Raw genomic sequence first — 13385 nt, 5'->3', positions numbered from 1 at the left:
TGCAAAGTGAAATTCACTGAACTATTGACATTCATCAGAAGAATCATAGTTGTGTGTGTATATATACATACATATTCATCACATCTTATTAGGTCATAACTGTGTGCCAGGCATCGTGCGCAGCTCTGAGGATGCTGACATTAGATGTTACAATTCCTGCTCGGGAGGAGTTCACAGTCGAGTGAGGAGGACAAAACTCACAAACAATCCACCGTGGTGCTGGGTGAGATGTACGGTACTAGAAACATAAATAGCTTCACTTTCAAGGAATTTTAGCTCTGAAAGAAACCTCAACATCACTGAGTCCAACTCAAGTGAGAGAAAGGAGGTCCCTATATCCTGTTGGTTCCGCAAAAGCAGCTGGAACCCAGGTCTCCTGAGACCAGGAAGATCTCAGTCTGGTTCTGCCTTCTCATCAAGCCATTTGCCAAAAGATTGATTTGTCTTCTAAGACCAGGTGGTTTGCACAGTCAACAAATTAGTTAAACGTATAAAACAAGCTTTAAAATATATTAAAAGAGTAACACAAATTAGTTAATATCTCACAAAGCATGATGATAAATATTGTCATTCAATATGTGAGATGCATTACACTATCTGTTATTCCTGTCTAATTTCCTGATTTCTTCCACTATTGTGGGTTGTGCAAATTATTAAATTAACTTCAGGGCTTAGTTCATACTGAACCATTGCCAAATTCAGTGACAGAAGGAAAGATATAGGAGTAGCCGTATATAAAATTACTGTTGGGTAAAACAAGTGATTCTTCTTCTCGGTCATAAAAAAATACACACTGTTCTGGTGAATTGTCTCATCCAAAAAATGAGATTCTTATCATATGAGTTTTATGTTCTCTATCTACTCATATATATAATATATATATATATGTATATATATTGAATATGGTTTTTTTCCTTTTAAAAATGTCTGCATTGTCCAAAACCTTGTTTGAATGCTAGTAACTCTGATATAAATGTGTATGCATATCGTGTGTGTTTTCAAGATCCAACTTTGTAAGTTCAATAGGACTTTGTGTTATGTTTTATGAGAAAGTTAGGACTAAATTGGACCATTTTTTATAACTATTGTAATATTGCATTGGATTTATTAAAGCAATTTTGCTAATGCTTCTTTTCAGAAAACACTGATACTTTCAGATACCTTCTATGCTTACCTTTTAATGAAGACTATTTTAAGGTGATTCTTTCAGATTTTAGCTACTTAGTTTCCTACGCATTTTTAAGGTATGTATATGCAACACTCCAAAAGAACCACACACACAAAAAAAATGTATGTGTAGTAGCAATCATATCAGAAAGAACAGAAAAACATTTTAAAGCAAAGGAGGAATGTCGCTTATTCACGAAATACAAAATATTTCTTATTCAATGGTAAAGATTTTTATATTTACAAAGAAATGACACTTTAAAAGATAATTATGTGTTTCAGCGAATGTTTTTAAGAAACTAAACTAAAACTACAGAAATTAATTTAATATACTATTCATTTAAATCAAGTATCTTTTCTTCTTGTGAAATACCTAGATAACTGGGGTAATTTGAAGGAACTTTTAAAATTACCTGGCAAATTGCCTTGATCTTCCGCCTCAATATTCTATTTTACTTCGCAGATTAAATAGTCTTACCCTCCAAATAGAATGATTTCCTCCTATCGCTCCTTCTGGGTCATTGTCAGTTCCCTGGGGAGTTGTAAGATTAAAGGTGTCTAGGATGTGCTAGAAGATCCCAGCTTTTAAATCAATCTGATTTCCTGTCTTAAGCAGGCAATTACCATAGCAAAACTTCCTGAATTCTGTTTTCCAAGCCATGGGAAAATGGAGTCCTGAATAATTTCCATGGTAATTTCTACATGTCACCTTTATATTGTTTCAGTAAACGAAAGTTTCCTTAAACACCATCAGCAACAGTATGGGTAAAACCTGTTTTTTTTAGTTTTATCAATTCTAAGTTAAAATGCCTCCATTTATAAAACCCTAAAAAAACACTTGCTCCCAACCTCTGTTTTCTGTTCACTGGGACAGAACAGCTGCCGTCTGGAAGCCACAGGCACATCTGTAACTATATCAGCCATACAATTAGAAGTCTAGTCTTCAGAAAGTCATATTTGAAGAGTAACAAAAATCAGTTTATCCGACCTGCATAAAGCCATTCAAGTATACTATATTTATCATATTAAAATGCATCATTAAAATTTAAAAGCAGGGGCAGTTGCTCAATAAGCTAATGGTATAGTCTGAAAACTCCGGTCAAGACTGTGTTGTTGAATTCGCAGTTGGCTAAAGGGGAAAGAGAAGGAGGCAGGGAATGTGAATGACCTTGCGCCAAGGTGGTAGGCCCTCAGAGATTCTGCCGTCGGCTGGGGTTGAGCTCCACTCGGAGGATGTTTACTGCACTGCATCCTGACGGCTGAGAATGAAAGTGTCCCTCTAAACACATGAGCTTGAAATCGCTTCACCTTAGAGCCTAAACGTCTGTCTCTATGGGCATGTGAATGTGAACACATATTTGTATTTATGGGGAGAATTTATGGGCTTTTGCCTGTGTGCAACAATGACTCCAGGCTCATCACAGAACATGTTGTAGAAAACAGCATGAAGAAATTTAACGAGAAAAAAGAAAATGGATGGAAGAAAACTTAACCTTCGTGAGAATCATGTCAACTTATAAACTAGTAAATGATCACCTTTATTACTGGTTGGTTTATTCACCTCACATCATCTTGAAAAGAGCTAGACAAGGTTCCTGAAATCTATTAATTAGTTTCCTCTAGCAAATATTAACTCAGCAAAATCCTATTCTTTCATTAAATATGTGTAGAATGTAATTGAAATATCTACATCTGTATACCTAGTCCCTGAGTAGATAAATCTAACTTGCAAAATCTTTTCTTAAAAGTATAATTTAATAGCAAACTTACTTGATTGTTTTCTATAATTCTTTTGTAACAAATTGTGCACATCTAAATTTACTATAGTTAACATATCTACTCATTGGTAACAAGAACATTACAAAATAATGATAAATATAATTTTCACCTAAAATCTTCTATGGGGGAGATGACCATAGAGTAAAAATTTAAAAGAGAGAGGTAAAAGAAAAATAGTCAGCAATTGCCTTTTCACTCCTTGGGACATTCTTTTTAAAGTGGTAGCTGTGACATAAAATTGGTGATATACCTGTTTAAGGTCTTTGGGATGGCACTTTCCTTAACAAACATTTTAAATACTTTATGAGAAAAAAACATTGTTCTCTCATTTCTAATAAAATATCATGGTATATAAGGTCAATCTGTGAACTAGAAATAGATCTACTTTCTTTTTTTTTTTGGAGTAGTAGAACCGCTTTGGCCATCAATGACTATCCTCAATTATTAAAAATAAGGAAACCATATCAAAATATTTATTAAATTACTATTTAGCCAAATTGTCAGAAATATTATTTTTTACTTTTGGATAAATTAGTCTACATTTAGAATCCACAATACTAAGGTAGTCTTTCAGGGACAAAAGCCTTAAAAATCTAAAATCCTTAAATGTTATTTAAAGTAAGAATCTGTTTTTCCAGGTAAACATAACAATGTTTCCAGGATTTGTTGTTTTAGTTTTTAGTGGTTTAGGAACTGCTTCTATTCCTTAACATCTACTATATTTTCTTAATCTTTTCACATTCCTCTTCTTCTGGGTATTCTCTGTAAGTAATTATTTACTTGCCTTTATAAGCTGATCAATAACCAACTGTGAGATAATTTACAGGTCTTGTGAAATATCTATCCATGTGTATACTTTTTAATGTAATGGATTTCAGAGATATGCAGCTTGAAAGATAATCTTCAGCAGATGCATTTTATATTAAACATTAGCATTGCTGGCTTTCTAACATTGAACACTTCAACCTCAACCGTAACACCATTTTCTCTTGCACCAACTTTGTATTCACCTATATATGCATTGCAAATAGCAAAATGTTCCCCCATATGTGCTCTCAAAAAATCATATAGGTTTTATGAAATGTGCAGTTTAAAAAAAAAAGTAACGTCCTGCTGAATATGAAAAGTTACAAAGGGATTGATTGGTTGGTTCCAATGAGATATCTTTGTTAGTTATTATACTTGGTTAACGGGATTAAGTTCTCAAAGACTCATAATAATTGGTGACTACTAATTTTATCTACTTGGGCAGACTATTTAAATATGAAAAGATAAGATTTTCACAGAAGGAGGATGGGCTGAATGAACTAAGCCTCCATGCATTCACTTACTTTGTGTGTTTGTTTAATAAATTCTCATTTAGCATTTTCTATGTGCCTGGCATCAGAAGGTACTTTTTATCATATACAATCCCAGCAGGTAAAAGAAGCTGGAAATTCTCAACTGAGATTTTTTTTTTTTGAATTTTTGAATTTTATTTATTTTTTATACAGCAGGATCTTATTAGTTATCTATTTTATACATTTTAGTGTATATATGTCAATCTCAATCTCTCAACTGAGATTCTGAAACAAAATTTTAAAGGATCTATTTACAGGTGTGGGCAAAGTTAAGAAAAATCTACAACAACTTTTTCAGGTCTCCAAGATAAAAAGCAGTGTGAACTCAGAAAGCCATTAATCTCACCATTAGGCTTGAAGGAGCAAGAGAAAAAAAAAAAAAAAAAGATATAACCACATGTACAGTTAGAATGTAGCCGTCAGGACATGAGGAGGGAATGCTTCCCAGTTGGAGCTTCCTCCTCTGCCACCACCTCTGCCTGGGCTTCCCATTGGCTGGACTCCAGGGAATCTGGGAAGAAGGGAGCCCAGGTGATGTAGTCCACAGGGGTCAGGCTTCAAGGGCACAGAGCAGGACAACGAAAAGCAGAGAATGGAGAAAGGGAGTTGGCAACTGAGAACAGTGCTTCCTGGTGCTGATGATAGGATATGCATAATAAAAGGACCTCACAGACTAACCAGGTATTTGGGTATGTAAATAATATCAGCAAATAATTTCAGTATGGAGCAAGGATGCTATACTAGAATAGATTTCTTAGTAATGATGCAAAGCAGGTGGAGATTCTTTTCCATTTATTGAATCCATGTAAGCTTTACAGAGAATCAGAGGAAACAGAATTCGAGGCACACTGATTTGAGCTCTGGTAACAAGCACAGCAGATGACCAAGCTGAAGTGTTCTATCATGATGGTGAAATTACAAGTAAACAAATTTAACAATAAAAAATAACGTGGGCCAACCTAAAAGCCTACACTCTATACCCTTTAAAAATACGTCTTTATGCTTTCACTCGAAAATATTTAAAGCATTTTTATATGCCAGGTACCGTACTGGGTTCTCACGGTGCCTAAAATTTAGTTAAAGATATCAGTAGATTGAGGAAGTAGAGGATGCTTTGGGAGCACATAGTGATGACACTGAACCTGCTCTCCAGGTAACAGAGATGTCGTCTGGTATGAAGTGATGATAAGTTGAGACTCCAGAGATGACTAGAAATTATTCATTTAAAGATAGAGGGAAAGTTTTCCAGGGAGAAGCATCTATGAAGGTCCAGAGATGAGAGAGATCAGGGTATGCTCAGAAAACTGAAAGGAGTTCAGTTTGAGGGAACATCAGACATCCATAATAAGTGAGCACATTTTTTGAGCACTTAATATGTGTCAGGCACTTCTCCTGCTTCGTCCCACTTGATTTTTAAAACAATACCACAAGAAAGCACTACTGTTGTCTGCCTTTTGCAGTGGAGGAAACAAGAACTGAGAGGTTGAGTCACACCTGTAGTAAGATTCCTAGAAGTGACATGATCGGGTTTGAATGTTAGGGACTTCCCTGGTGGCGCAGTGGTTAAGAATCCGCCTGCCAATGCAGGGGACATGGGTTTGAGCCCTGGTCCAGGAAGATCCCACATGCCGCGGAGCAACAAAGCCCGTGCGCCACAACTACTGAGCCGGCACTCTAGAGCCCACGAGCCACAACTACTGAGCCTGTGTGCCACAACTACTGAAGCCTGCACGCCTAGAGCCTGTGCTCCGCAACAAGTGAAGCCACCGCAGTGAGAAGCCCATGCACCACAACGAAGAGTAGCCCCTGCTGGCTGCAACTAGAGAAAGCCCACGTGCAGCAACGAAGACTCAATGCAGCCAAAAATAATAAATAAGTAAATGTATTAAAAATCTTTTTTGAATGTTAGAAAGATTCCTCTAACAGTAAGAGAGGCAGGGTATCAGAGGGGTGTAGGATGGATGCTGGGAGACAAATTAGGAGGTAACTGCATTAGAGCAGACAATATTTGATGAGGACTTAAACTAAGGTGGTGTGGCTTGTGTAATGCAGGGAAAAAAGGAGATGTGGTAGACATCACCCAGGTAGAATGGAAGGATATGGTCACATGAGAAGAGCAGAATGTGGAAAACGAAAACTCTAGGGAGAGCCTGAGTCTCTGGCTTAGTTACCTGAGAGCAGAGCAATATCATTAGCCAACATAAAACAGTAAGGAAGAAATAAATTTGTAAAGAAAGAAAATTGGGTTCCTTTAGAACATGACAAGGGGCACTTGTGGGACATGAAGTTTGAAATGTCCAGGAACAGCAGGATAAATGTAGGAATAAACAGTAGGAAAGCTAGACTGAAGCTACAGAGAGGGGAGTTACCGGCATAAGTGAGGCTCTCGTTCAATGAGAGGGGATGAAATCACCAAAGGAGAGTGTATCACATCGCAGGTCTAGAGAACTGAGGCTAGAAGCCCGGAGAACAGCAGCACTGAAGAAGTAGAACAAAGAAGCAAGACAGAAAAGTGACATCAGAGACAGAAGGAATTATTCATACTGATGTTTAACTAAACAAGAACAGAATTTCAAATAAGGATGGAGAGACATCATCAAATATCCTAGGTGGGTTCAGAAGAGTCTTTGAGGTTTGGGGATTTGGAAGTCATGGATAAACTTTCATGTCCAATACAGGCCAGATTTCTCCAATGTGAGGGAACGTCCTTGCTGCTTACAAGTATGTGCAGCAAGGATGTGAAATAAATTTGTGAAAACAAATTCCAAATTCATGGGCAAGCTTCATGAGTCTCCTGAATCTGGTTCTACACCTCAGAGAATCAGGAGACACCAAGGCTGAAAGAAATTTATAAAAACATAAGCAAGCATGGTGTGAGCAAGGCAAGGTGGGGAAGTGGGGAAGTGGCTATGAGCTTTGCAGCCACTGAGCACATTCAGCTGAAGATAAAGGATCAACCTTCAAATATTCTATGCCATACAAGGATGCGTGTGCCCAGATAAAAGAACTGTGCAGATTTGGGGGAAAAGAGTTCAGAGATGCAGGTCCCTAAATGAAGCTGCTAGCTCACTTTCTTAAGTTCTACTTCTTCAGTCAAAATTCTGCAAAATACCTAGCTTTAAAAGTTTCCCTCACTCAAACATGAGCAATCACTGTAAAAGAACCAGCATGGAATCATGCAAAACTAATTCACTTAAAAAAATGAAATTATTATTATAAATACAAGTCACAGGGAGGTTGCATACCAGCCAATAAAATAAGCCAGGGAGCAAAGGACATTTGAAACAACACCCTTGTTCTCGATTTCAAAAAAGTAACAGCACAGTATCGTGGCAAACACATGGTCTTTCAGCCAGACCATGTGGGGTTCAATCTTGAGTTGCAGGTTATTGGCTGGGTGACCTGGCAGATTGCTTATTATTTCTGCGTTTCGGTGTCTTCAACGGCAAAATGAAGATGACAATAATAATATCTACCTCATAGGTTCTTGAAAAGAAGAAAATGATTTGATAGAAGCAAAGTGCTTGGGGGAGTATTTCATAAATACTAAGTATGATGTTAAGTGTAAGTACTTTCTATTATTCTTAACCACTTTGAAATGAAGGCTCAAAGTAAAAATAAAGATGGAAAAAAAAGAGATTATATGACAACAGAGAGAGATTGAAAGTGACCTTAACAGAATTTGGGAAAGAAAAAATGAAAAAAAAAGAGCAAATAAATCATTGCAGGAATTCTAAGCTAGCAAGGCAAGTACATAAATATTAAAAATAGGTAGACCCTTTTGTCATTAGAAATTATCTTGAAATGTCAAATCATTAAATGTTTCACATTTTTTTAATGTAAAATGCATTTAAGGTTTTTTTCGTGTTATGTATATGCAGTTATGGAAAAATCACATGCTTCAGATCTTTTTACGTTTCTTCAAAGCATGACTTTAAATGCACACTTTGAGGCTTTTCTTTTCTATGTTAATAAGCTCTTTACCTGAACTCCCATCAGTAAAATGAAGGAAGAGCCAAGATGTAATCATTAAGTGAAGACACTAAATCATCATATTTTTAGGTCAAAGCTTTCTCTTTTTCATCAATGGCGGCTTATTAATATATTTAATTCTAACTTTACCTTTTGAATATAAATTTAAGAAATAAATGAACTTCGGAGTTCTCGTCTTAACACCAATATTTCTAATTAGTAAAAGAAATTTCTAAGCTAAATAAACATCTTCTGTCTGTAACATCATCAGTTCTGGCCATGACTCCCTTGAATAAAATTTATTTATTATTTTTAAAACATCTCATAATGTGATATCATGTATTTTATTGATATTATCTTATTTTGAGTTTTGTTGGAAAGGATTATTTGTTAATTACTAATGTGGGATAGTTATTCCAAAGCTAGTTTTCTGAATAAGAAACGAAATAAGAAAAATGTTTTATGTAGTATTTATCTTAATTTTTTACATCTATCTTTTTTCACATGTGTATTTTAATTTTTTGAACGTTGGTTTTTCTGTACTTTTCTATAACATTACATAGTTAGTCTTAGATTCATGTCTGAGTTTAACCAAGAATTTTTAAAGACTCTTGAGCTGGTTTCAATTCATTATATGTGATGCTGTAGCGTTTAAGATTTCTTACTTAAAATGTGAATAATGGAAAACCATATATAACAAAAATATCTTAATTTTGGAGATAGATCATGACTATTATTGTCCAATAATATGACAAACTCTGCTTCTTAATGTGGGTGTGTTAGTGTGTGTGTAGTTGAAATTTTAAAAGAACTGGGATGTTGATATGATTTTTGTTAAAAATGTTTTTGAGAAACTTGGAAGATTTTTTTAGCACCCAAAAGACAATTCCTGCTTTCCTATAAATCTTACTAAGTATCACATAAATTAAGTTAAACATGCTACCTTTTTTTCAATATAATTAAGTAAAAATAAGGACACAAAACACATAAAACTCTTGAACTTCAAAGGAATAAGTTAGCAGCATTGAGTGTAAATAATGTTTATGGAGTAAACATAATTGGGCTGCAAGTGAAAAGAGGTTATATATTTAAACCGACTCAACCATCGGTGAAGATGTTCCAGAGGAGGCGAGTTTGTTGGACCTGTGTGAATAAAAGACAGGGAAGACTTTCTTGGATTCCTTTTTTCTTTCTAGCTGGTATCTGAATCAATGTGAGTGGGTGAGATCACCCAGGCAGAGTGTGAACTGAGGGCAAATTGAGAAGTGTGAATTGCAAAGCAAAAGGGGTCAATGAAACAATCCAGGGGAGAGACATATTTTAAAAATGGATACCAGAGACATTAAAGAAACTAAGGAGGAATAAATAGCAAAATGGGGGCAAATCAGGAGAAAGCAGTACCTTGGAGGAGAAATACTGGGGCAAAAGGCATTTTGGGCAAAGGGAAAATAGGTATTTGAAAAGGAGAAAGTATTCAATCCATCAATGCTATAGAAAGTTCAGGGACAGAAATTCTCCCACAGCTGGATAATTTGGAGGACACTGGTGATCTTTACCAGAGGAAAGAGCAATTGGTGGTATTAGATGCCATATTTCAGGCTGATCAGCACTGGTGATTATTGGTGAGTAAAGAGGGGAAATAGAGACAGCTATTGCCGACTATTCTCTCTAGAAATTTGGCTGTGAATGGAAGGGGATAACGGGATATGGGAATGGGTCATGTCATCTACAAATTGGCATTTTCCATTGGCACTTGCCATCTACCTCTACAAGGATTAAATCATGTACAGCTGCAGCTGCTGACTTTCAACACCCTTTAAAAGGAGCTCAGGGTGGAGAGCTGAAATGAGGCATTCTGTGCTCCGGGAAAAACTGGCAGAACAGGTTTTCAGATAGTTAGATATTTTCAGGAGCCAATTTTATGAGCCTTGTATCTCCTCATATCTAGAAAAGCACTAATATCCTTCATGGTGATGTCTGCTCCTCGTGACTAGCAGTAACCTGATTGAGACTAGCAGAAAGCTTCTGTAAAAAATATGTGCTTGATTGCATGTATTCCCCCTTCACCAAAATCACATATATACTGACCTTCCCCCCTGCCTCTTTGGAGCAGTTTCGCAGAGCTATCTGGGATGCTGTCTCCCGGCCTGCAGTCTTCATTTTGCCCCAAATAAAACTTAACTCGCAACTCTCACGTTGTGCATTTTTTCTTAAGTCGAGAGTCACATAACCTTGGAGTAAACATAGGGTCATAATAATTGTAATAAAACATTATTTTGGGCCATCCGCAAAATCTTTTCAACATTTTAGGAAGTCCTTGAAAATGTATCATTTGCAATCAAAACCCTAGCCCTTGAGCCACACCGAGTCCCTCATGCCTCCAGCATGTGTATGTCAGCACAGTTCTCTCAACTTGATGGCTCTGTTTTCTCTCCAACTTTGGCTGCTTTTGCTATCGTTGCTGTGTGACATCACCAATTCCTTTTCTTTTAAATGTAAAATATAACTTAAGTCACTGGGTCCTCTTCCTCCTTTTTTCTGATGTGTGCCGTCTTTTCCATATCTTTAATTTCTGCTTTAACAGCATCTCTCTGAAGTGGGGAAAACGCCACTCTAATCTTACAACTACACATAATGAGCTTTACAGTATGGAGAAAGCATTGTAATTTCCTTGAATGGAAATTATTAATTTTAAACCACAAAACCTAACCAAATCCCATCACACGAAAAAACTAAAAATATTTATCCTGTATTGTTCTGTCTCTACCACATGGACAGAGTAGCTGGGATTTTTTCCCCTGATACTAGTGTTATGTCATTTTTAACATCTTCTCTTCTTGGCACTTGAGCAGAAGCTATTGGAGTAAATAATAGAGCCACAGAATAGTCTGAGCAGCACATACTGAATCAGTATTGATGGAGCAGAGAAACTTGGAAGAGCAAACTAGAAGTAATCCCATGGACTTCAGAGCACAGAATGAGAAGCAGATTGGAAATGGCTGGCTATAGATGGATTGAGAACAATTATGCATTTCCTGGATTTTGTCTTAAAAAGTGTACCTTTCTATTGCTTTGGGAGGAGAATTAGGAAAAAGGGTTTTTCTCAATAAACTCCTGTGTCACCTAACACACTGTAGTGGGTAGGCACTCAATACATGTTTGGAGACTAATTTACCCTAAAAAACTCAAATATTATATTGTCTGAATGAGCAAATTAATGTACAATAATTAAATATCCAGCCAATAAATTTACACCAAGTAAACCAAAGCTTACAAATCTCAGACACTTCAGAAAAATTTTAGAATCACTATTTGATAGGCTAAGACAAAATTAGTTCAGTCTCATTAAAATACTGAAATCAAACCTTGTTATTTTTTTAATCAACATGAAACTAAATGTTTACTTTTCAAGATTTGTTGTCACTGCTCACTAGAGAAAATTAACTGTTTCATTATTTATCATTAGTGGCCCATTTATGTAATGTGCCACTTTGTTTTGTTTTTCATCTGTGAAAAATTAACAATGAATTTGAATTCTTTGAGGCTCCAGACCCTTATATTTATGTGCAAAGTTGTCCACAGAATCTATTTTATGCTATTTTTTTTAAACTGGTACACACTGTTCACACCTATATTTCAAGTTTGGAAATGCATATTTGCAAGCAGCAATACAAAAGCATTCACGAAGAATGCATAATCTCTGAAAATTATGAAAACATCCCCGCTACCAATACATTTCGAAATACAAAGCTGACTACCATATTGTTACTTCTGTGTAGCAGGAGAAGTTCATTTTCAAAACAGATAAAACTCAGTCTTTAGATGTGAATGGTATGAATGACAGTCTTTTATATTATTATTTTTTTTAATTTCTTAGTTGTTTGGGATCCTTAAGCATGCAAGTCTCAAAGAGGAGGGTCCACAAAGGAACCAGGGTTGTCTTATGACACCCAGTTAAGCCAGAGCTGGGAATGCCTCTGGGTCATCCACATCAGGAGGAGAAGCACTTGACTTGTCAGTCCTGATGCCACGGTTTGGACGTCCACCACGCCCATGGCCACCTCGTCCTCCCCTGCCACCACGTCCTGGGCGGCCAGGGTCTCCGAAACTGATCTCCAGCGGAGACGTTATATCATTTGCTGGCTTCCGGAAACGGTGATCCATAACCGAGCCTTCAGCATGAGCCTCTTCACTCTTTGACTTATGAAGAGCAAATCCCTTCTTCCACTGCCCATCAGCACCTTCACTGGGTTTTCAGATATTAAATTCTACTTTTGCCCAGTCCTTATTTTGAAAAGCCTTCCACGCATCCAAAGTCATTTCTTTTGGGTCTTCTTCCTTTACTTCTTCAACTTCATTCTCCTTATTTTCAGCGTCTGCCACTGGATGTTCTTCACCTTCAGGTGTTTCCTCAGTCACATTTGATTGCTCCAAGTCAGTTAATTCATCTTTGGCAGTTCCCCAGCTGTGAGATCCGCTACCTCCACGCTTGTCCTCATGCTTCAGGCCAGATCTGACACTTCCACTCTGCCTATCAAATTCACGTTTGCCACGAGAATCAAAGCCATCTCCCCGGCCCATTCCTCGTCCACGACCTCCTCGACCTCTTCCAAGACCACCAAGGCCTCGGATAGGCCGGTCAATAATCAGTCTATCAACTGAAAATTCTCCTCCTTCACCCTTTTCTTCAAGTGGCTTTTCAAATCGTCTTTCACGAGGGGGTAGCTTTTCTGGTCTCCTATCAATTATCTTCTCTTCACCCTGAAGTTGTTGATCAGGTCTTCCAACGCGTCTTATTCCTTCTTTCTTAAGCGCCACAGGCGGCTGCATCTCCTCCTTCTTGTCAACCACGCCGACGCTGGGGGGGAGCAGGTTCTTGTGCTTTTTCTGGGACTCTTTACGCAGCTGTTTGCCCGCCGCGTTGGAGTTTGTCTGGGCTGCGGCCTGAGCTGCGCTCTTGGTCCCAGGGCCCCCAACGCCGCCCACACCGGCTTCTTTTTTCTTGTTCTCTGCTGCCTTCAACACCTCGAAGGGGTCCGATTCGACGTCAGATAACTGGTCGGATCGGTTGGTGACCACCCAGCCGAAGCCTTCCTGTAAGTGCCCAGACATGATGGTGGCTCGGGG

General features: G+C 37.5%; 1 long non-coding RNA gene and 1 pseudogene across 2 annotated transcripts in view; both read right to left on the bottom strand.

Annotated features, from left to right (window-relative positions):
- Window positions 1-13385, bottom strand: part of LOC309647506 — a 57310-nt gene that overhangs the window by 35646 nt on the left and 8279 nt on the right. The window contains exon 2 of the long non-coding RNA XR_014256096.1: window positions 1-10963. This exon is cut by the window's left edge and continues 35646 nt beyond it. This is a non-coding gene — a long non-coding RNA (uncharacterized lncRNA). The remainder of the gene's footprint in view (window positions 10964-13385) is intronic.
- LOC309647464 (SERPINE1 mRNA-binding protein 1 pseudogene) overlaps window positions 1-13385 on the bottom strand; it is a 21073-nt pseudogene extending 7688 nt beyond the window's left edge. Inside the window, exon 1 of the transcript in view lies at window positions 1-13385. This exon is cut by the window's left edge and continues 7688 nt beyond it. The product of the transcript in view is annotated as an SERPINE1 mRNA-binding protein 1 pseudogene (transcript).

The sequence above is a fragment of the Balaenoptera physalus genome, assembly GCF_965194825.1.
Source record: "Balaenoptera physalus genome assembly, chromosome: 18".
Lineage (NCBI taxonomy): Eukaryota > Metazoa > Chordata > Mammalia > Artiodactyla > Balaenopteridae > Balaenoptera > Balaenoptera physalus.
The sequence above is the reverse complement of the archived record's forward strand: the minus strand, read 5'-3'. Positions and strand labels throughout refer to the sequence as shown.